Source organism: Taudactylus pleione, unplaced genomic scaffold (assembly GCF_031769625.1).
Source record: "Taudactylus pleione unplaced genomic scaffold, aTauple2 ptg000468l, whole genome shotgun sequence".
In the NCBI taxonomy this organism is placed as follows: domain Eukaryota; kingdom Metazoa; phylum Chordata; class Amphibia; order Anura; family Myobatrachidae; genus Taudactylus; species Taudactylus pleione.
This window is the reverse complement of record NW_028284870.1, coordinates 2,790,536-2,814,623: the sequence shown is the minus strand read 5'-3', so window position 1 is coordinate 2,814,623 and position 24,088 is coordinate 2,790,536. Positions and strand designations below refer to the sequence as shown.

At 42.5% G+C, this 24,088-nt stretch overlaps 1 protein-coding gene across 3 annotated transcripts in view; it reads right to left on the bottom strand.

Annotated features, from left to right (window-relative positions):
- Positions 1–413: 413 nt before the first annotated feature.
- Positions 414–24,088, bottom strand: part of ALKAL2 (ALK and LTK ligand 2) — a 57,495-nt gene continuing 33,820 nt past the window's right edge. For all 3 annotated transcript variants that reach the window (XM_088448847.1, XM_088448846.1, XM_088448844.1), the window contains exon 6: positions 414–1,348. The gene's annotated coding sequence lies outside the window, so the exon portion shown is untranslated. The remainder of the gene's footprint in view (positions 1,349–24,088) is intronic.

Below are 24,088 nucleotides of genomic sequence, written 5' to 3'. Positions count from 1 at the left end.
ACTCAATACTCATGTTTTACTGATAAAACCTCTCCTTAAAAGAAATCGGATGTGTACCTTGGTAATTTTAGCATGTTGTTCAATGTGCCGTGAGTGAATACAGGTAGAAAATCACCGGCTTATGGGGAAAAATAAGTGTAAATTGTTGGAAACCCCAATTAATGGCAGAAGTGAAGAAAACAGATAGTCAGATAGTAGAACAATAATGTGCTTGGAAAAGGGCACTCTTATATTATATAACATGTTTCTGGACAGTATCCCTTTAATATATGCTATAGATAACCTGAAAAGTAAGGTATTGAAGGGCTATGTATCATCAAGTGACCACCAGTTATACGCCTTCATAATAGAAAATACCACACACAATTTACTTTATATATACCAAACACTTTAATAGGTTTGTAGTATTTACATCTATTTACATATTGTACATGTCACTTGGAATGTTTTATACATGTAATGTACATAAAACTAATGGCGCCAGCCTGCATATGTACAATCTGAATCCCCCCCTTTTATGTACTCACAAACGTCTCCACAGTATATTACATAAAGTGAACGTTGTTCTTATTTTTATATAATGGCCTCTGCATAAAAACCCATTGTCTCGCGCAGACAATGAAGAAGGCGTTTGCCATGCGATTATTAAATAAAAACTAAATGTTTAGTGACCATCATTATAACATTTTGGATTAAAAAAATATTTATATTTGAACCAAACATTGCTGTCCATTGCATAAGCATTACATACATCGTTGTACCAGTGTTGCAAAGCAGAATCTTTTACAGGCTTTGGATACACACATGAACACATACATAAAAATTACACAAAACATATGCAATATTAGCATTAGTTATCCCAAAGAAGGTCACAAACAAACAAGTCTTTTTGGCAGCATAACACATAGGAGCTGAAAGTCGACCTGTTGTCTAGAAACAGTGGACGCAGCCATTTTGTGGGGTAAACCAATATGCCATGTAACTATGTGAATCGTGCCTCGGTGATGTGACTAGTTCCTTGTGACTGAATAGGTGACATTTTAACAAGTATTGGTTCAGTGAACAAAATGGCTGTGTCCGCTGTGAGCATGACAGGTGCGTCTGAAGTGCTGTCTCTTGGTACTAGTGGCGGTTACTTACAGTAATTGTACACAACATCCATCTGCCTACAGAGTGGACAACATAGAAAATGTACGTTAAAAATGGAAGTACAGTATTCTGTCAATATGCAAAAATAAATGTATTTGTTGACAATGGAATATGCTAGAAACATTTGAAACTTTTCCCTGTTGGTTTCCAAGGCACTTTTTTTGTTTTCTTTAGTTCTCTTACATATCTTCTTTGTTATCTGTTGAGAGGAAGAAATAAACAGTTGTAACATGCTTTGAAATGAAGTATTCTTACAATACTAAGAGCCGTATTCAATTTGAGCCGAGCCGCAATACTTTTTCGCCTCCCGGACTTTCCTCCTGTTTTGTAGGCGGAAAAGTATCACGCGCGTGCACGCTTTACCCCGTATACAATTTGAAAGTAGGCGAAAACGGGACCCGGCAAAACTTGAACAGGCAGAAAGTACTGTCAGTTTTGGGGAAATCAGCCTGACACCCCCCATAAGATGCACTGACATGGGGGTTCACTATGGTACCCCTCGATTTGGCTTGTTGAAGGTATTTGGTGTTTTTAAATGGGCTCAATAGCAGCTAAATAGCGTTTTTCTATATGTGATGCAGAATAGTATTCAGGAGTATTTTTTTCAAGAAAATAACTTATCCCAGCAAATTTGGGGTACTTGAAAATGGGGGTCAGCATATTTAAAAGTTGCTAAAGTGAAGTTGAAAAAAACGTGAGAAATCCACCTGCCGCAAGCACCTGCAATCAAAAAAACACTTTGGGCATACTTGGGGACCCCCCCAGAGTCAAGTTCGTTAGTTTTTAACTTTGTCCCCCGACATTTTTTTTTTCGCCCCCAAAATGAAAGTGATTTTTTTTGGGTGTCCTTAAGTGTTTTTTAAAAAAATGTTGACACAGTTTACCTTGGGGGACTGTCTGAAGGCTGCACGGGGTTTCCCGCAACATTGCACCCCAAAACCCCAATTCTGCACTTTTTTCCGCCTGCTATTCATAGGCGAAACTTTTTCGCCTATTACATTGCATTGACTTTCTGCCTAGTCGGAAAGTCTTCCAAATTGAATACGAGGTAAAAGCAAAACAGGCGAAAATTACGTCATCGGTGAAAAAGTATTGCGGATCCGGACTTTTCGCCTGAAATTGAATACGGGCCATAGTCTAGATCACATTTCAAGGGAAACTAATGATAAAAATGTATGTCGTACATAACAGCAACTTTTCCCATTCACAAATTAGAGGTAAACATTTTTGCTAAATATTCTTTTAATATTAGATGCTTTATGTTGACATTTAAGTTTTATTTTCCTGTTCAACCAAGTTGCAATACATCCTGTCTCGGTAAGTGCCAGATAAAGGAAAATGGATAAAGGATCTGATCAGATTTGTACGCTATTCTGATGATTACAGAGTTGAGCGATTATCAGTAAACCGTGCATGCGTTAAGGACAATTACTGTAGTTCCGCGCAGCGACTATTTATTAACCGTGTGATTGGGCGAGGTAACGGGGAGTGGCAGCAAGGAAGGCTGGTGTGTCATGACCGGTTCGGGGTGCGTGGCTCACCCTGCGACTGCGATCCTGTATGCAATGAATATGGCTCTGGCGTCTCTCTTTGTACGCAGATGCTGCGACATTTTACGCAGATGCTTGGATTTTAAAAGCCGCAGGTGGGCGTCTCCATACATCTCCCAGCAGCTGCGACATTTGCATATTTTTGCATAGCAGCTGGGTACAAATTCGGAGCTGCAACAGCATCAGTTTACAACTCTGAATCAGGCGCAGTGTTAACAGACAAGCAATGTCAATCTGATTACATACATAATACATACAGTATGTTGCATGGCTGTTTATTCACTTTCATGCCTATATGGTAAAATCTAAAACATGCATTTTATGTGTGTGCAGATTTGCATAACTGATGTTGTCATCCTAAAAGTTGCCTGTTTGGGGGGACACTCACAAGAAATGTTACTCATCGTAATGTCCCAGCCACGGACTCTTCATTAAGAAAGTAGGTTGTATCTGCCAGGGTGGGGGAACTCACCGAAATTCGGAGGTTTCGCGGACATTCCGGGAGAGCATGCAAGTATGTTTGGTGGATGTTTTAGAAAGTAGCCCATTGTGCTGTTCTGTATAAGGATTCATTTTGCTTTTAAAGGGTTAGGAAGTATGCAACTTGTGCATAGTGTTTGATAGCATGAGAGTAGCGCCATGACAATGTGTGGTAATGGGTGCCCAACCCCTATATAGGTTTTCCATTAGTAAATGGAATTTCAGGGGCAACTGAAATTAAACTGTGATATTACCAATGCTGACCATTGCAGAAGACTGTGTTGACAACTCTTGGCCAAACAATAATTCTGTATTTACGTGGTGGCAGTTATCATTTCCTATCCTGAGTTTAACACTACATTGTTTTACTGCTGTATTCATACTGTAAGGCGCTTCATAATATCAATGATATGTGAAGTCAAATTTAATAAGTGTTACATAGTTAGTGAGACTGAACTAAAGGCAGCATATCATCAAGGTATTCCTGTCGTAAGTTTTATTGTGAAGATGAAGCAAACACTACAAGCCGGTACTGTAATAGAGTCTATTGGGCTTATACATGTTTGGTGTAAATTCTGATGCCAAGAATGAAACCTTAATGAATTACATGGGAAGACTAGATGTCTTTATCTAATGCTGGGAACCCACAGACGACGAACGACAAATCGCTAAGTGTATCTGTCCATGTGTACAGACGATCTTAAAGCATTGATTTTAAATACAAAGGATATTGGACCTCATTCAGAGGCGGGCGTTAGATGCAAGCGGTCGCACTGAATCAGGGCGGTCGCTTGCATCCTGAACGGCCGCCTCCTTGTCGATCGTTAAGCTGTGGGTTACCACCCACAGCTTAACGACCGACCAGGTTGATGGTCACGATGGTGATCACCATCGCGACCATCGGGGCTTACGACCAGACCCTAGGGTTGGGTCTGGGCACTCATAAACCCCGGGAGCTTTCTGCTGTGATGGAGCAGGAAGCTCCCCACTGACATCACTGATGATGTCAGTGCGGCCGCCCACAAAACGGTAGGCGTTCATTAAGGAACGCCTCCATTTTGGAAACCACCCCCCCGGCCGGCCTACCAAATGGGGGCAGCTGTCGATCAACATCGACAGCCGCCCCTTTGGTAACGAGCTCCGGAGTGACAGAGTTTCTCTGTCGCTCCGGGGCTTGCGCACGCGCAGTGCGGCCGCTGTGCGTGCGCAGTCCAAACCATCGAGTCGGTTACGAGCGCATCGGCGCTCGTGACCGACTCTGAATGAGGTCCATTGTGTGTCTGCATTATGGGTGAGATTCAGCTGCTCACTAAGTTTCAGAGAAATTCCTGGGCATCCTGGGGAGTAAACCTGGAAAAGTTTATTTAAGCCAGCATGCCATCTATAAATAAACTCTCACTGTGAGCCAAAGTGTCACACTAATCAATACCGGAGCCTGGAGAATATTGAATGTTATAATGTCTGTTGGCAGCAACATCTGCACTTTGAAGTGTAAGTGTCTCTTGCCGAGAAAACATTTCCTGGATACGTGTTCAATATGCTGGTCTCTGGAATCATGCTCCATTGGCTAGACTATGGCATTATGGGGAGTTGTATCAAGCTATGAAACTTGGAGACGTGGACCTAAGTAGAGAAGTTGCCCATAGCAACCAATCAACTTTAAGACAGCAGTTATCAAGTACTGTCTATAAAATGATAGGTGGAAGCTGATTGGTTGCTATTGGAATTTAGGGGGTCATTCAGACCCGCTCGCGAGCGGCAGTACGCTCACAAGCGGGTCGATGTTCCCCACTGCGCATGTGCACGACAGAGGGAGCTCCGTCATACGCATGCGCGAGACCCGGGGCGCGACGGGCTTTCCATCGCTCCGGGTCTCGCACCAAAGGGGGCGTGCTGTCGATGTTGATTGACAGCACGCCCCCTTTGGTAGGCATGCCTGCCAGACGGAGGCGTTCCCATGGGAACGCCTCCGTCTGAAGCCGGCCCCACTGACATCACTAGTGATGTCAGTGGGAGTGATTTTGGCTCTGATAGAGCCAAAATCACTCCAGGGCTTGTGGCAGGGAGACACTACTGCAGGGTTTCCGTCGCAAGTCTGATGATCGCGACCATCTTTTTGGCCGCTCGCATATGCTGTGGGTGGTCACCCACAGCTATACGAGCAGCTAGGAGGCCGCTCCATTTTCATGGAGGAGGGCCCTGATTCAGAGCGAGCGCTCTGGTCAGAGCGTTCAGCTCTGAATCAGGCCCTTAATCCAATGGTCCACCACCCCTATGTTTTAATCAAAATCTGTGATAGGCTGATCTTATTGCAGTTTGATAAATGGGGGCACTATAGGGATGTAATACTGGGAAAATTAAGGGGACCACAGGGACAAATCAGTAATTTCTCTGTGCTAACCCTGTTAGTAAATTGCCTGAAGCATTGTTAACATATTTTGCAGCCAAACACCTGAAAAAGGGGATATCAATATCAATAAAAAAAAAACTCCTAATCAGCAGCGGCTCCTGCCCTCTTACCTGAGGGGGCTGCTGCTGCTGCTTGTCTGGCCGGGTCCTGGTGCCTGCGCAATGAATCTGGCAGGCTCCGGGACCAGTGCATGAGCAGTGGTGGTGCCACGCATAACACTGACTTCTGGGGACTGCATTGTTTGCAGCCCAGAGAAGCCCTGTAGGGCTGCCCGAGAGGCAGAGCAGCGGCTTCCACTGGAAGCCGCTCAGTGCTAATCTCAGCCCGTACTGGTAGTCCCAGGGGGAGAAGACACCTCCTCCTGGGGCTGCCTGTCCTGTGCATGACTGGCAGGTGGCGCTTCCAATGGGAAGCCACCTCCAGTCACAGTGTAGCCAGTGTAGTCACGGACTGCTCTCGCTCACTGAAGTGGAGGATTTTACTTTGGGGGCTGCAGCCTCGCAGCCCCTAGGTAAAATCCGCCACTGCTCCAAATTGCTTTTTAATTATTTTATGTAATATTTTGTTCAGTCTTATCAAAGACCACATACTTATTAACTATGAAATAATCATTGCCAATTTAATAATACCATGTTCTTGCCTTTGGATTACTGACCTGCACCTACAGCGCGAGCAAATGTAGATACTCTGTAGATCCTCTGTAGATCATGGAAGTTTTTAGCTTTAAAAGTAGATCACAGAGTCCAAAAGTCTGGTCACCCCTGGTGTATGTATAAACCTACTGATGAGAAGTCCAGCAAAAAAAAAAAAGGACATATCTGTAGCCAGGAAATGACCTGTTTATGAATAAGTTACTAGAGGAACTGTAAAAGGAACCTAACTGGGTTGTGAAAAATAAATATTTAGACACAACTGTGGCATAGAAACCCTTAACTGTAATCTATATATAACCAGAGACGCCGAGAGTGGGGACGGGTACAAAGTTCTGTGGTTGGGCCCAACATATCATGGCCACAGACAGTACATTGGGCCTGCAGTACATTAACTGTGCGTGTCCTTCAATATATGTTAAGGATTAGTGGGCCTGATTCTGGGCCTGATTCAGACCCGCTCGCCAGCGCTGAGCGCTCGCAAGCGGGTCGATGTTGGGCCAGTGCGCATGTGCACGACGGAGTCGGCTCCGTCGTGCGCATGCGCGAGATCCAGATAGCGACGGCCAAGCTGTCGCTATGGGTCTCGCTACAAAGGGGGCGTGCTGTCGATTGTGAGTGACAGAACGCCCCCTTTGGTGGGCGTGCCGGGGGCGTGGCTGTCCAGACGGAGGCGTTCCCATGGGAATGCCTACCGTCTGGGGCCGGCCCCACTGACATCACAAGTGATGTGAGTGGGAGTGCTTTTGGCTCTGATAGAGCCAAAAGCACTCCAGGGCTTGCTGCAGACGAGACCCTACCACAAGGGTCTGGTCGCAAGCACGATGGTCGAGATGGTCTTGACCATCGCGACCATCTTTTTGGCCGCTCGCTATAGCTGTGGGTGGTCACCCACAGCTATACGAGCGGCCAGGAGGCCGCTCTAAAATCAGGAAGGACGGCCCTGATTCAGAGCAAGCACTCTGTCAGAGCGTCCGGCTCTGAATCAGGGCCAGTGTACGCACAATTGCACTATAGAATGTCAGACAAGAAAATAGGTAACCCTCACTCACTTTCTTCTTACTATAAGTAATAGCCCCTGATCAGCATACCATGTCATGCTTTTACATAACTCAGCAGCAATTGCATGGCTCTGTCCTGTATCATCATGTGAAGACTATTTATAAATATATAATCTGGTGTGTTCAAACATCACAAAGATTTGGAGAGTAAAAAATCAGTTTGTCGTTGAAACATGCGAGTTATCATCAATAAAGAAGTTTGTTAAACTCCTGGACCACGGATTTATTACAAAGGGAGCGCATAATGCCACTGGCTGTTACGGAATGCTGCCTTCCATTTGAAAGGGACTGTTTATGTTATAGCCATATGTTTTTACTTTAAAAGATGATTCTTCTTAATGTACTAAAGTGGTAGAGTTTTAAAGGGTTTTACAGATGACTATAATGGATAGACTTGTGTCACTTGTACACATGCCCTCCACAAAATGTTACTAAATGTGTTACTTTCTACTTCTTGTTCCCTACATGTGCTTATCAGCAATTCCTTTATTTCGTGTAGATATAGATGTTTATTTTGTCTCCCTCAGATATGACACAGTGCTGCTCTGTGTATATAATTATACCCAAAAACAAAGTGCAGTAGATCTGTGTCCTATCAAAGGGCAACACAATTCTGCCTGGTAGTAATAAAGACCATGCTTGTTTAGCAACGTAAATAGTTGTGCTCTCTCTTTCTATTACAAAAAGTATATAGCCATCAATTATAGGGGCAGATGTACTAAGCCTTGGATGGAAATAAAGTCCCAGCCACTCAGCTCCTAACTGTAATTTTTCAAACACAGCCTGTAACATGGCAGTTAGGAGCTAAGTGGCTGGTAGTTTATCACTTTCTAACTTATCACTTTCCAGAGCTTAGTACATCTCCCCCTATAAAAGAGTTTACAAGGGAGAGATGTACTAAGCCTTGGAGAGAGATAAAGTGGACGGAGATAAACTACTAACCAATCAGCTCCTAAATATTACTTTACAACACAGGTTCTCAAACTCGGTCCTCAGGACCCCAAACAGTGCATGTTTTCCATGTCTCCATACTGAATCAAGTGAAATAATTAGCTCCACCTGTGGACCTTTTAAGATGTGTCAGTGAGTAATGATTACGCTTGCATCTGCTAGGTGACCTGCAAAACATGAACTGTGTACTGAGGACTGAGTTTGAGAACCACTGCTTTACAGGCTGTGTTTGAAAAATGACAGCTAGGAGCTGATTGGTTAGTACTTTATCTCTCTCCAGTTTACAAGGCTTAGTACAACTACTGCACTCCTATGTATCTCACATTCTGCCCAACTATATAGCATGATCAATCCCAACTATTTAGATATCATTGTTTAGTGGGTAAATGTGGTTTTAGTGACCAGCTGATTATTTTAGTCTCACATCTTTTAAACTGCAAAAAGGATAGTGCAACATACAAGGAGGACATAGTGAAATATTGCAGAAAATGTGGAACGCTGAGAATTCAGCACATTCATCTCAGTGCTCCCTCCATCCTACCTCAGTCTTGGTAGTTGCTTAGCAAAATAGAAGCCCTAGCAACAAGCACTTCCCTGACCTGTTTCCCTAAGGAACCTATTTGTCATTTAAAGTTAAATGACACAATAGCTCTTCTAGGAGTTCCGGAATACAATATACATAACAGGTTAAGTGAATATTCTCTGCATGAACTTATAATAAGCAAGGAAGATTTGTGGCATTACTACAACACAGACTCACCTCAAATGACTTTAGTTCATGGTCACACAACGGTGAGAAGATCTGGAAGTACTGTACCAAGGCTCTAACCTGGCTCTGGATGAGACTGAAAATGGCGAGCGCACACCATATGCACAAATAGGCCGAAACGTTGGCTACACATCTACAACACGCCCACGGAGGCCTCTCTCATGTGCGAATGCCACCAAGTTGCCAACCTGTAATTCCCAATCAGCCATCCGTGAGGAGCGACCGAGACTCAGAATCGCTGCTCTAAGCTGTGTATATCAGCTGCGGTGCTGTTGTTTAAAAAAATAATAATAACATGTCCACATTCAGATTGCAATGGATCCAGAATAAGAAAAAGTTCTGCATAAACAGTTGATGTGACTTTTTAGAGCTGTGCACATCAGAACTCTTTACATAAACTGTTATCAGCAGAGATATAAGGGTTTTTATTTCCTATTTGAGATAACACCAGTTGAGGTTTGGTAATGAAAAAAAAAAATTATTCCTAATTATTGGATTATACAAAAGGGTTTTAGTGAAATCTATTTCCTGGTATACATTAAAGGCATACGTGCCTGGTGGCCAGGACGTACATGGAACAGCAAGCAGTCTTGTGTGCTCAGCTGCTATATTATACGTTTTTTGTTATTCTGCGTCGGTGACTGAATCACCACTCCCCTTGCTGTGACTGTTTCTGCTGGGGCTACTGGTGGATGAGACACCGTGCGGCAGAATTCTGTCTAGGCCTAGCTTGTGTGTGCTGTACACCTCCATCACCTCTGTGAGGCCTCTTACAAAATCCTACCACATCTAGCTGCCGCTGCCCACAGACACGACACTCCCATGACAGACCCTCAAGACAGATGTTTTCCTTGAGTTTGCAAGGTAGCCACACGGTTGCCGCCTCACAACCAGACCCTCACTGTGCAGATCAGCGTCTGCCACTCCTCCTTTGCCATCTTTGAGCTGCTTGAGTCTGGGCGGCTGTGCATTGGTGGACAGAGAGGACGCAACCTGAAACCTTGTTGGAGAAATAGCTGGTTAGCACTGGCCATGATACTTATTTACTGTGGAAATAGCTCACCACGTCCCTTCTAGAATTTTGCCATCTGGGGCTCCTCCCAGCACCTTTATAGAGAATTTACTACACTGCAGGAATAGAGATTGCAACTTGCCTGCAACAAAGGTCCACTTGAGCAGAATAATCACCATATTTCTGTATTCCCTAACTTCTCTATAGATGTGCAAAAGAGCCAGGCACAATTTCTTCTGGTTAGGAGACACATGAGAGGCCTCCAGATGCCCTATGCCATATTACCCTTCAGACTGTGAGTGGTGTCAGTTGGAGAGGCGATGTTCTTCGATATGCCTCGGGAGGCTGTGGTTTGTATGGAAGGTATTAGATCGACCAAAGGCTGGAGACTTTCCCCAGTGGCGTAGCTATTAACTGTTTTGGTTCTTTTATCACTGGCTTGCCCTGCAAATTCCCCTATTAAGAAGTTCCTGCTGACTCTAGGTTCACAGAGGCTATTTTCTTTCATATCATTTTTCTCTTAACTGAGCTCCATAAAGAAGCCTTGTCAGTTGGGTTCAAGCCAATTCCTTATATTACATCGGACCTACCTCATCTGTGATAGATCCTGTATATTCTAACTGCCCTAATTGTCTGGCTCCTGGTGGCACCTCTGGCATCTTTTATGGTCTTGCCCTAGAGTTCACCAATTTTGAATTTAGGTCACACGAGCCATTCTATTCCCGGGGTGTCTCTCCCCCTGCTGGCCCGCAGCGCTGTATTCTTGGCAGTATATATTTAATACCATAATATTCGCCATGGTGCGTAATGCGTGATGGTGCCTTCAGGTCCCTGCTTTACCAATCTAGGTACTGGTGATGCTGATCATTCTGGTGTTGATGGACCTTGGGAGGTAAGTAGCCCCCAGACTGCCACTGATTGATTAAATAATTTTAGTTATGACCTGTCAGTAGATTTCCTGTGACCTGTATCTACTATAGACTGTCTTATTATACTGTATTCCTGCAATTGTTTTTCTCACCATCACTGTGACTTTTCTTGCCCGATATTGTGAAAACCTTTTCAAAATACATATATTAAAAAAATATATATATAATATAAATAATATATATATAATATAAATAATATAAATGTCCAAAAACTCGGCATTAGTCCAAACCAAACTATAGTCAATGTCGGTGCCCTCCTCCTCAAACATACAAATAAATGCAAAAATAGGTGCCTATTTTTGCATATATATATATATATATATATATATATACATGTATATATATATTAGACTCAGTGTCCCTAAAGAGGGCGGTGCAATTTGCATAATCACGGCAAGTTCTCCTTCACTGTCCAGGAAGGTAAGTGCCCTTTTCCGTAGCATTTCCTGGTCTCCTAGGAGTTTGAGAGGTCTGACCCTAATCCGGGAGTTACCCATATATCCGAGAGAGTAAGATGTATTATTAAAAGTCTGTAAACTGATATGATAATTATAGGGCATGTTGCAAAACAGTCAGTAGATGACTTCTATTGGCCTTCATGCGAAGTCATTTCCTGACTGCAATAACAGGCATCAGCGAAGCCTGAAGTGAACTGGGCCTCAGTGCCGAATAGACAAGTGTAATACAACGGCGTATAGATAAACTGGATGACTTATTACTCTTTTCCCTGAAAATCGCAATGAGAGTCACCAGCTTTAAAAAAAAATAAAAAAATGTTCTGTTACCTGGGATTCAGGAATAATAGTGAGTCGCTAGTTGTGAAATAATGGAATTTGGAGAACTTAAACTTAGACAAATCATTTTGCTGTTCTAACTTTATAGTGATGGATAGTAATCAGTATACCGTAGTTTCAAGAAAGGCAGCTGAATCTAAATCAGATGAAATAGCAACAGCAGGCAGCTTTGAATTTATCACCTTCAGTTGATAACAAGATGATTTGCAAATGTTTTAATACATTTTTCATCTGCTTTCAAATAGAAATACGAGGTGTGGCTATTAACTAATGAGACTGTACTAGTAAGTAATAAACCATACTGCGTGAATTAAAAGGGAGTGTGGGGAACATTGACCATGGACTATCCCAAAACGGTTTTGCAAGTTTCACCCCTCTCGCACAGATAACTTGTTATCACACAGAGGATCTGATTCAGACAAGCTCGCAAGATACGATCGCTTGCTGGCAAAAAGGGGCCGGATATTTAAATGAAGCGCTCGCAGTGCGTAGCATAAGAACGCCCACTGTGTGTTAGTGCGCTTCGGCAAATTGCGCTCGCAAGTGTCTGTAGATGCCCCCTTGCCACTCGCAACACACGTCATCTACGGGAAATGTATGATTAATCAGGACCATCGTGAGTCATCGGAGCTGCTTGCAGCCCTTGGGGTTGCCTTTCCCCGCCTCAAGCACTGCGATCAGTGCAGGCTGAAATACATGCAGGTGACGTGTACAATGGCGCAACTTTGCTAATTATGCATGCCCTTTAAACGCCATTGTGGCGGGCAGACATGCCTGCATTCGCAACACCACTCCCCTGTTCACATGCACCTTCCCCTGTCAAAGCAGCGATCTGATAGTGGCTTACGAGCTACCAAAAGGAGATCGCAACGAATTTTCTTGTGCACGCGCACTGCAAATTATACACATGCGCAGATGGATGAAAATCACTCAGAGAGAGCGATCGCACCTTAGCGAACGAGTCTGAATCAGGTCCAGTGTTCAAAGAAGCTGCATCATAAACATGCTTAACTCAATAGTAGAGCAACCTGTTAACTTTAAATTTTTAGTTAAATTGAACAAAATGCCCACCAAATATTTCCGCATGCTAAATGAAACTCATTGGGCAGATTGTAAGTCACGTGAACGTGTGTTTCGGTGGCACAAAAGATTTAGTGACGGCCATGAGGATGTCGTAAATGATGGTCGTCTCAGAAGGCCTTGCACATCAAAAACAAATGAAATTGTGGAAAAAAAATTAGAAAATTGTTCGAATTGACCATCGACTCAGCATCTGAATGATAGCAGAAATAGTAAACATCGACAAAGAGACTGTTAGGCAAATTTTGCATTAAGATCTTAACATAACAAAAGTTTGTACTAAGATTGTTCCAAGATTTATTACTGCTGAGCTGAAAGAAAATCAAAAGCAAATTTTTTTACAGACATTTTGGGAAAAATTCAAGCGGATTCACATTTTTTAGATAAAGTTATTACCTGTGATGAAATATGGATCTCCAGTATGATCCAGAGACAAAACGCCAGTCCATGCACTAGAAAACACCATCATCACCAAGAATGAGGAAAGTACGTCAAAGCAAATCCAAATTCAAAGCCATGTTAATTGTTTTCTTTCATATCAAGGGTGTTATTTTGTTGGACTGGGTTCCAGAAGGCGCAACAGTGAATCAATATTACTACAAAAATGTTCTAGAAACTTTGCAAGAAAGAATCAGAAGAGGCCAGAGTTGTGAAAAAATGGTTTCATCCTCCATCAGGACAACACACCAGCTCACATAGCTCTCTCTGTGAAGCAGTTTTTGGCCAAAAAACAGATTGCAATGCTAGAACACCCTCCATACTCACCAGACCTAGCACCGTGTGACTTCTTTCTTTTCCCTAAAGTCAAAACTGTACTCAAGGGAAGCCGTTTGGCATCAGTTACTGAGGTAAGGAAGAAAATGACGGAGCTGTTGAGACACCTGACAGATAATGAGCTACAGCACGGCTGTGACCAATGGAAAATAAGAATGCAGCGATGTATAGATGCAGAAGGGGAGTACATAGAGGGGGAACAGAGTTAAAATGTACTTAGTATAATTAAACAAATTATATCATCATTCTCGTTATTTAATAGCCACACCTCGTACTGTATATTTAAAATTGCTTTCAAGTTCATCAGTTTGACAGTTGGAAATTACTGCTTAATTATATCAAGAGGAGTCTACAATAAACTAGTTTAGACTTTTACATCTTATTTATTATGCTTGTCTGAAAGGAAAGTTCTGAGGTCATTGACACTTTGTAATAACAGTTAACACTTAGCAGTGCAAAGAAGCATAGAAATTCCAAAACGGTTTCCCCAGCAGACCACTGTTACAGAAAAAATGACTAATAATATATATTTTTGCAAATGATCTGTTTTCTATTATGAATAGGAACAAAGAACAAAAATGTGCAGATGCCTTTTATGTTATTTTTTTCTGGAAATGTAAAACTATAAAGCAATACTGTTATACTTCTGTTCACTTTGATTGGTCGCTTCTATAAGATTGATCCTGCTAGATTACCCTAATTCTGAACTTTATTCAAATTTAAAATAAATCAATTAATGAAAATATTGACCAAACGCCTGATTACATCTTTAAAAACGATTACAGATGGTCAGTCTAGAGCCAGTATTACCAATGCGGCTAAAGAAAGGGGACAAATCTAACGTTTATACAGCAACTGACATTAAAATATCATTTAAACAAATGTAGTTCAAAATTAAGCATTTAATGTTACATCGTATACAAACGTAATACTGTTGCACTTGTTACTTGACGGTTATCTTTTGGCTGTGATCCTGATGCCAGACTTCTGTTTGTGTTCATAGCTTGAAGCTATTGTTGCTACTTTTACAGTCTGAGTCTGACTAAAGGCTCTCCAAACACAGCATTACTAATCTATCTTTAAAAGTAATAAACTACAAATAAATATTCACTAAAAACATTTCACGTAATGTATAATACAATGATTAGTAAATTAATGCTATTGATTTTTCTGCTGTATTTTTTGTGAAACCAGAAGCATGCAATAACATTTGTTTAACCCTTTCTAGGTAAAATGGAGATTACAGCCAATGTGTATTAAGTACGACTATTCAGTTTTGCACCACATGTACTTACTGAAATGGAAAGACATCAAATCAATACTCAGTAGGAGAGGTATGATTGCACTTTATGAAACAAAAATACTTTGATCCCCTGTACTCAGGCACCAAAACAATATGAACGCTATTATAATTACTTGAAGCTGCACTTGGTATTAAAAACAAGTTTTAGTTCCACGTAATGCCATATATCTTAAACTGACCAAGTCACGCCAGTCTTCCCATCCTGTCCTGTCCTGTCCTACCTGAATCTGAATTTAAGAATGAATTTGATATGCTTTTTAACTGGGTTGATACTTACCTGCGCACACTTTTAAAGGGAAGTACTCCCCAAGCAATAGCAGCCACTAGACACCCAAGGAATCCCCTGACACAAGTTTGGTAGGGAGGAGAGCACCTTTTGGTCACAAAATCTATTTTAACAAAGAAGACTACACAATATTGGGCTCATGGTATCTATTATATAATGGGCTAAACCATCAGGGGTAGCCACCACTCCTCCTTATCCAGCTGCCATCTCCTCGTTTTGCCCGTCCCCTGGAGAGCTTGCTACACACACAAAGGGGGAGAGACAGAGAGAGGGGGAGGCAGACAAGGGTGAGAAAGAGGGGAATTGAGAGAGATAGAGCCAGGATAAGACAGGGCAGAGACATAGAAAGAGGGGGAGAGAGATGGAAATTTGGGGAAAGAGAGAGGAAAAAAAAAAAGCCCTGCAACGTTGGGCACAATAGCTACCGTAGCAACCTGGTGAATGGCAGTCTGAAATACTAGCCAGGTACAAAATATACAGATCTGAACGATAACATCCCTACTCTTCCCTGTTCATTACAATGAAACTTACTAGGGGAGTCTCTGTTAGTATTATGTGTGTGTGTGTAATTAACAATTATGTTTTTCAACCATAAAGATGAAGAAAATGAATAGCAATTTTACAAAATCCTCTTATGTTCAATAACGGAATACACATTTCAAATCTGAGTTGCCATTTAAGGTAATTATCAAGAGAAGAGCCAGTGTGCATGAATAATATGAATTCCCTACACAGAGCTGATTTTGCTACTATCAGACTATAACACTAGTCAGCCATTTTATGTAGATGAATATAGAAGCAGCAGTGCTATCTTTCCGCAGGAACAACTCTTTCACTTTGACGTAATGTCCTGGGCCAAAATGTATTTTCCATAAGATAAGTTTTATTTTAAAGTCCCATTTTAGTGCCTTCTTTTCTAAATAATATATATATGTGCTTATATAATATGTATGTGTATATAATATATTTATATTAAATTGTTTCTCTATACTCCACTCCAGTAGCTCCACCCACAGTTCCTGAACCTATTTTTCCAGAGAAATAGGCCTGGTTAGCAGTATGCAGTTGCACTAACTAGCAGGAGAGAAGCTAACAGACATTTCATACAGATCTCGCACTACCTCCAATAGTACATTACATCCCCAGGTCATGCTATGTTGGCTTCTGATCTTGTTCCTATAATACAATATTGTTGCACACCTGCCAATGTTTTAATCTGTGAATAACAACCCCTGGGTGACAGCACTACACAGTCGAATTGTGAAATTACTTATCCCGAGGTTATGTGGCTGCTATGATAACAGACATAAACCATGCATTTTTAGTACCTTACTCTTGGCACATTGCATCCAGTGATCCATTACAACACGTCCTCCCCCTGACCCTGGCTCACACTACATTCTGAAAACCTATTATCACCAAACTCTCTTCCATACTGTACAGCATGTCTGCAACATCTCAGGTACATAACTCACACAATGCAGCCATTACTCTTAGGGTTTAAAGAGGCATCAAATCCCATTTGTTCCTTTAAAAATGCAGAAAATAAGACACACAGCTGTTGGGGCTTGTTACATTACATGCACAACTGATGAAAAACCGGGTCACTAACAGCCCAATCACCTTACTCCACCCCACTGAAATGGTATGAAACATGTAGGGACAACATTTGGGTGGAAAACAACTCATGACCATTGACTGCAAGAAAAAAAAAAAGCATTTTCCTTGGAGTGGTGATAGCATACTGTGAGGTCTATTTACTAAGCAGTGTTAGGAGACAGAGTGAAAAGTGATAAGAAAGAGATAAGGTGCCAGCCAACCAGCTCCCAACTGTCATTTTTCAAACACAGCCTGTGAGATGACAGTTAGGAGCTGATTGGCTGGCACCTTTTCACTCTGTCTCCTAACACTGCTTAGTAAATAGACCCCTGTATCCCTGTGATAGTGAGTTGGTGAATGAATCTTGGGAGAACATAGATATAAGGGTGACTAACCATGGAATACAGAATAAAATAGACTTTGGCATACTGAAGGTTGTGGAAACTTCATGTTCGGGGGGGGAGGGTTATGGGACCAGGGGGAATTAGCCTCTAGCTATCATTATAGAATGATAGCTAGAGGCTAATTGGTTGCTATGGGTAACTTCTCCATTTGTCCTCGTTAGGAGGTTTGATATATTTCCCCCCAGGATAGGACGGTCCAGCAGGGTGGGATGGGGGGGGCTGGGAACTGCGAATTAAGTCATCGCTGTTGTCCCGTTCACTTCATGGAGCAGCCAGGGTATGAGCAGTGGTTGCTAGAGGGTAGCCCACCTTTCCAGGGAGCTGGGAGACCTCCTTACAAAATGGGGAATCACCAGGCAGTTCCTAGAAAGTGGGCAGGTATGGACTTTAATGATTAGCGGACAAGGCTGGTCAGGGCCACTACATGTGATTCTGAAACTACCACAATGACTGATAATTATATCATTGGAATCTTCTGTGTTGGTATCAAGCATGCTCCTAATTCTGGTCAGATTATGACTAATATCCTCCTACATGTGTGCATCTATATTCTGGACACACACAGTAGTGTGCCTCCTGCTTGTCCAGCAGTGATTCAGCTGACCACTGTGAGTGCTGTTCAGCCGCTACTCTTTGACACTGTTCTGTGATCCTGTCTCTAATTCGTCAGGCTAAGCGGCAGGGTTTGTGCTTATATAACCAGCTTAAAGTATCACTTAAAACTCAAAATACATAGGGCCTCATTGAGAGTTGGACGCTAACATCCAGGGCTGTATTAATGATGGGACTGCATATAGAAATAGGCCAATCAGGATGATGATGCCTAACCACCTGCTGTTACAGCTTGCCTGCTTGCTTATTTATTTTCAGTGCCCTGGTGCCACGAAGTTAATATGAAATAGGAGTTGCTGCCCATGCCCGGCATTAGCAGCTCTAACCATTGGGGGGCTCAGATCATCAGATGTGAGGTGCAGTGTGAAGAGGTAAGTCGGATAAGCCATGCTGTGCTCTGTGACTGTCTGGAAAGCTGCTTTAGTGAAAATTGTAAATTGGCAAGAATGAGAATATCAGAATGACTGCTAAGCCTGTAGTCCTCACTTGTCAAGCACCCCATGACCTCAGTACAGGGTGAAGGATGACTGTATAACTGTTTTCCACAGGTGTTCTGTATCCCTAGCAATGCCCTATATATGGCACTGGCCACACCCAGACAGCATTGGCCACAACTCCACAGCTTCTCAAATTAGGCCTTTGATCATTGTCAGCTCTAGGCCCATGTGGCCCCTAATCTGTCCCGGACTTTAAGCACTGATCAGTCCAAACTCCATGGAACTGTTTTGTGATCCTGTCTCTCATTGGTCAACCTAAGCAGCATGGTGGGCCCTTATATAACCAGCTTACACTCGATAGCATAGAGATGCAGTTTGTTAGTAGCAAATGCTGATATCACATTACCCTACTTGTACACTATACATAATGTAATGAGAAACAATATCTTCTTGTCTGCTATTGGTAAATGTAAAAGTAAAATTTTCCATATAAAATGTTATCAAATACAAACACCACCACATCCATAGTTTACCCTTTTAAAAAGCCCAATAGGAATCTTCTTTCCAGCAATTTTGCAAATGTGAATAACAAACAAGAGGAAAGTGTGGAGGCATGATATAATATACTGTAGCCACAACACTAATGATAACCGCAAGGTTAATTGAGGTGAACCTTGCTGTTAACTTCATGGGCTACAATGTAGCGGTTCCCACCCTAGACTTCAATGGAGCTTTCCCACCATTGAAGTCGATGGGGGAAAGGCAGCCTGACCACTTAGAGCCAATCAGTGTGCAGTTCCTATGGAGGTACCAACTGATTGGCTGGTGGCTCCTGCAATGACTGGAAACATGTGGGTCCCTGTCATTCGTGGGGAAGAAGGGTATGTGTACGTACTGGATTTGTGTATGCATTTTTTTTGTTTTTAACCCTGTGGATGCCTGCATGGAGCGAAGAGGACGTGATCTACGCTAGGAATATGGGAGTATGGAAACTTTTTTACAGGTATCCGTGGATTTCTACTTGGACTATTTCTAAAGGGATTTTAGGTGAGTATGCGTTGATGTGAATGTATGTTTTAATAAAACTTTACTTTCACAGTGTGTGTCTTGTCTTTATTTTAATATTTCTTTTGCAGGTGAACTACAGGTACCAGCGGGCCCGTAATGACCCGCATGCTGGTACTTGTGGTTCTCCAAGTACCAACATGCAGGTAAGGGTTGCTGGGACCTGTAGTTCACCAGCAAAATACATTATTACTTCATCTATTTTTTACACACAATCAACCTGGCACCAACCGGCCAGGGGTGCCGGGGATAGGCCCGGGCCTGGGGTGCCCTGGAGAGGGGGACCCCTATATTGTGGGGTCTCCACCTCCCCAGGGATCCCCGGCCAGGGCTGACTAGCGGTCAGAAGTAATGCTTTGGCTGGGGGACCCGGTGAAATGGTTCCCCTGGCTTTGTCATTACACCATCGCTAGAAAGAGTCCGGTGCTGGTTATGGAAAATACAGGGAACCCCTACTCATTTTGTCCTTTGTATTTCCACAACAAGGACCGGCTCAGCTGAGCCCTGTGCCAGTTCTTAAAATACAGGGGACCCCTACGCATTTTTTCCCTGTATTTTAAGAACCTGGGCAGGCTCAGCATAGCCCAGTGCTGTTCTTAAAATACAGGGGACCCATATGAATTTTTTCCCCTGTACTTTTTGAACCAGGACAGGCTCTGCAGAGCCCCGGGGCTGGTTATGCTTGTGGGGAAGGGATGCACATTTTTTTTCTTTTTACTGTGTACTTTTATTTCTTACTGACTTGTGAAGGCTTCTGTATAACTTGGACCTTTTAATGCTAGTCGCATAGGAGAAAACTCACCGGTACTCGCATAATGTAATAGCCTCAAACTCACAAGTTTGCAGACTGCTACATTTGGTGAGTTTTGAGGCAAACTCGAATCTTTACATGTGCGAGAAGGTCCGAGTTTGTCTCATACAAAAAACTCACACCCTATTACATCTTGCCCCTCATATCCAAATGCGAGTGTGGCTCAATGTAGATTAGGTTTAGTTTACTTAATAAACCATTCACAAAAATGTAAACATATCTAAGCCCTCCTCCTGCCCTCATTCCGCCATACCCTCCGGTTATTTTATTTCCTCTCTGCGTGTCCGTTACCTTATTTAATTACACAAATGTGATTAATATTACTTAAAAATAATAATGCACATATTTAATGTCTGGGATTTCAATTATTTAGCACCAATAAATAATTTAGCTAAATTGGAAAATGATTTAAGCTAAGAAGCAGAAAGTTATGGGGAACAATATGATGCTGTCCCCTAAGGCAGCTAAGGAGATTTAATATCGCAAGTAATTGATATGAATATTTTATCAGCGTTCAGTACAGATTAGCAGAAGGTGTGGTGTTGTCTGGCAACAAACAGAGGAATCCTATTAAATAGCTAATAAGGTTCTTCCACATCACAACATCTGTGAACGGAAAAAAAAAAAAAAAGCCAGGATGAAAGATGCCTTACAGTTAATTAAGAAGAAAGGTAAATGAATGATCACATAAAAGCATGTGTTGTAATGTAGGTTTTTTTTTTTTACTTTTTTTGGCAATGAAATAGCAAAAAGGTGGCACCAACAACTTTTTTTATGACACCTCTAAAATATATTCCCCTTTTGATAAAGATACAGATCTGTAATCATGTAGATTGCTAAAGGAATAGATCATATTCATCTACAAAGCATCATTGAGACATGAGGCACGATATGCCTCTAGCCTCGCTGATGTCACTAATTCCCAAAGAATTGATCAACTGCATTCTTATGACTAGACCACACAATGACTGCCCCTAGTGTGCTTCATGTCTGCGTGATGTCCCTAGTTCCTGTAAGTTAAAGGTGATTGATACATTTTAAATATCTGCCAAATAGTTTTTAGTTCCCACAGTGCCAGTAGCAGAACATGTACAAACCCAATCATCCCTTAGTGCCTATTCTTGTATGGAGCCAATGCAAAGTTGAGCACAAGTTGGCTGCAATTGCTCCTATGGTACTAAGGGCCTGATTCAGAGCCGGACAAAATTAGCGCTCGCTCGTCCTGAAAATAGGGGTGGCTATTCAAATGAACCGTTCGCTGTTTGCGGTCTGTTCACGGTCTGTTCACGCCTCTAGGTCTGAACGAGCGAACAAAACTTGCGGTCGTTTTTTTGGAAACTACGCCCCCTGGCCGCTCGCATCCTACGTCATGTCTGCTATTTATTAGATTAATCGAGTACATCGAACAGGGTATGAGCTGCTCGCTATTCTTGTGGTTGGTTTTTGCTACCACAATTTTGCGAGCAGTTCTGGCTTAAAAAAAACCCAGTGACGTGGTCAATGACGCTGCTGTTTTAAATATGCACACCCATAAAACGCCCGTTTTGACCTTTAAGCACGCCTGCGATCGGATCTCCACTCCCCGTTTTCAAGCACCTTCCCCTGTTATCACCCACATACGCCTCATCCTGTCACTCAAATTAGCAGGCATTCGCTATTTTGCGAGCACATGAATTTCGGCCGCACTGACTGGTTCGCGCATGTGTATAATGATCCGTACGCATGCGCAGTTGGGCAAACATCGCTCGGAGCGAACGAGCTGCCGCTTACGAGTGGCTCTGAATCAAGCCCTAAATGTATACATTTGTTCATATGCACAGTTGTACGTGTTTCTGTGGACGGACCACACTTATTGGCACTCTTGGTGTCATAGCCACCATCATTATCACTGCGCACTTGCACCATCCCTATCATTGGGGCAAAATATCTGTCTGAAAATGCGCGCATCTCTCTGCATAGCCCGCAGTTCCATCAATACGCCCTCTATGAATTTTGCCTATGTGTGAACACCCATTACCACCCATTTACACCTACACAGCCACAAGAGTAGCTCATAATAGCCTACTTACACCCCCGGAACGGCCATGGGGTCCCGAAAATCGGCTGTGCTCCCGGCTGCCCGGAAGAGCGAGCAAGTTTCTAAGCTGTCCACCCCCCACCCCCCCCGGCAGCTGCGCACTTATAGAATCCGGGGATAGATTATCTGTAAGTATAGGCCACCAGAGATTGATTGCAGCAATCGTGCAATTTGCAATCGATTGTGTATAAAAATCTTTCCCTTTTTCAATCGATTGCAGAATTGCCACAATCGATTGAAAAAGGGAAATATTTTTATACACAATCGATTGCAAATTGCACGATTGCTGCAATCAATCTCTGATGTATGGGGGCCTTTAGTTGTAGATGCGGCAGAAATGCATAGGACTCAGCGATACTCATAGCTCCATGCCCTTCGGAGCAAGCTCACGTTAGATACGTCTGCAAAATCGTCATTGAATCAGATCACATGTCACCAATGCACAAAGCTATGTACAATATCATACAACATGGGAATCCCCAGCATTACAGCTTCATCAAACACAATTATTTAGACTAATTGCATGCCTCTATGTTACTATGTAACACAGTTAGAGATGGGTGACAGATCAGTGCAACTAGTGTCAGTGCATGATGTTACTCTAAAATAAATGACCCAAAGGGCAGCATGGTTGGTGTAATGGTCAGCATTCCTTCCTAACAGCACTGAGGTTGTGGGTGTGATACCCACCACAGCCCTAACTGTGTGTGTGTTTTCTGTACTTTGGTTTACTTCCACAATCCACACAATATACTGGTAAGTTAATTGGCTCCCAACAAAAATGAATTGTTATGTGTGGGTATGTGTAGTAGGGAGTATGGATTGTAAACTCCACTGGGTCAGGAACTGATGTGAATGGCCAAATATTGTATGTATGTACACTGACGTTCCAAAAGTCATGGGATAGCAGTGACGTTTTGTAAATGCCCATTGTTAATTACATCATTGTCCTCCCCACCGCCATGAGTTATCAAGCCCTGCCCCCTCCCTGATGCCAACAGTAGTTGCCAGCAATGGGGGACCTTTTAGGTAAGTTTTCCCCCATTTCATCTTCTGCGGTGCTCTGGATGAGTGGGGCTAGTCCTTAGCACTTTTAATGTACATGCTGAAGACGAGTCACTGAAGGGGGAACAGAACTGTGTTTCTACACTTCTAGAAGAATTCTGTATAGGTAGTAAGTATGGTGTCAGCACATTTCACACTGCAGGAGCAATAAAGCTCTGAAAACGCTTTTTGCGTTGTTTACAGTTGTGGTTCCAGCTAGACCCTTTGTGAAATTCAGTGGTACTCTGATTATGTCAAGATTGCCTGGCCAAGCCTACAATCAGTGCTGATTCCAAAATTAGCAAAACTAATACACAACACTTCAATGCCAACGTGTTGCTGAGTGGGGGATGATCTACTAAATTTAATTAACAACCTTAGTTCTGAAAGATAAAGTGCTGCGCAGAGACCTTTTTATCTTTAGATAGTCTGAAATCTAGAAAGGGGTTTCCTCAAGTCAGTCCATAACTCTTCTGGGTGTCCATAGATAATTCTTTAATTGCACTACAGGTGGAACCTCATTATCCTCATGGGACAGCTGCATTGACAACCGCTCAGCTAATGGCATGCTCACATCTGATCATTCTGCAGCCTATATAGATTTACCATCAGTCTGGGAATCAGATACTGCTTCGTGCAGCTGTACGAGCCTCACAATGGTAAGAGAGCGTAGGTGTTCTTTAGCTAGGCTAAGACTTTATGCCAGCCATCTATCTTCAGTGGTCATTATTATGTAGGTTTAATAAAATCATTTGTGTCTGACTGCCTTACTCACACGGTTCTAATTAAAAAAAATATATTTTATTTACAAAAATGAAGTCTCAAAATATATAGCAAGCAA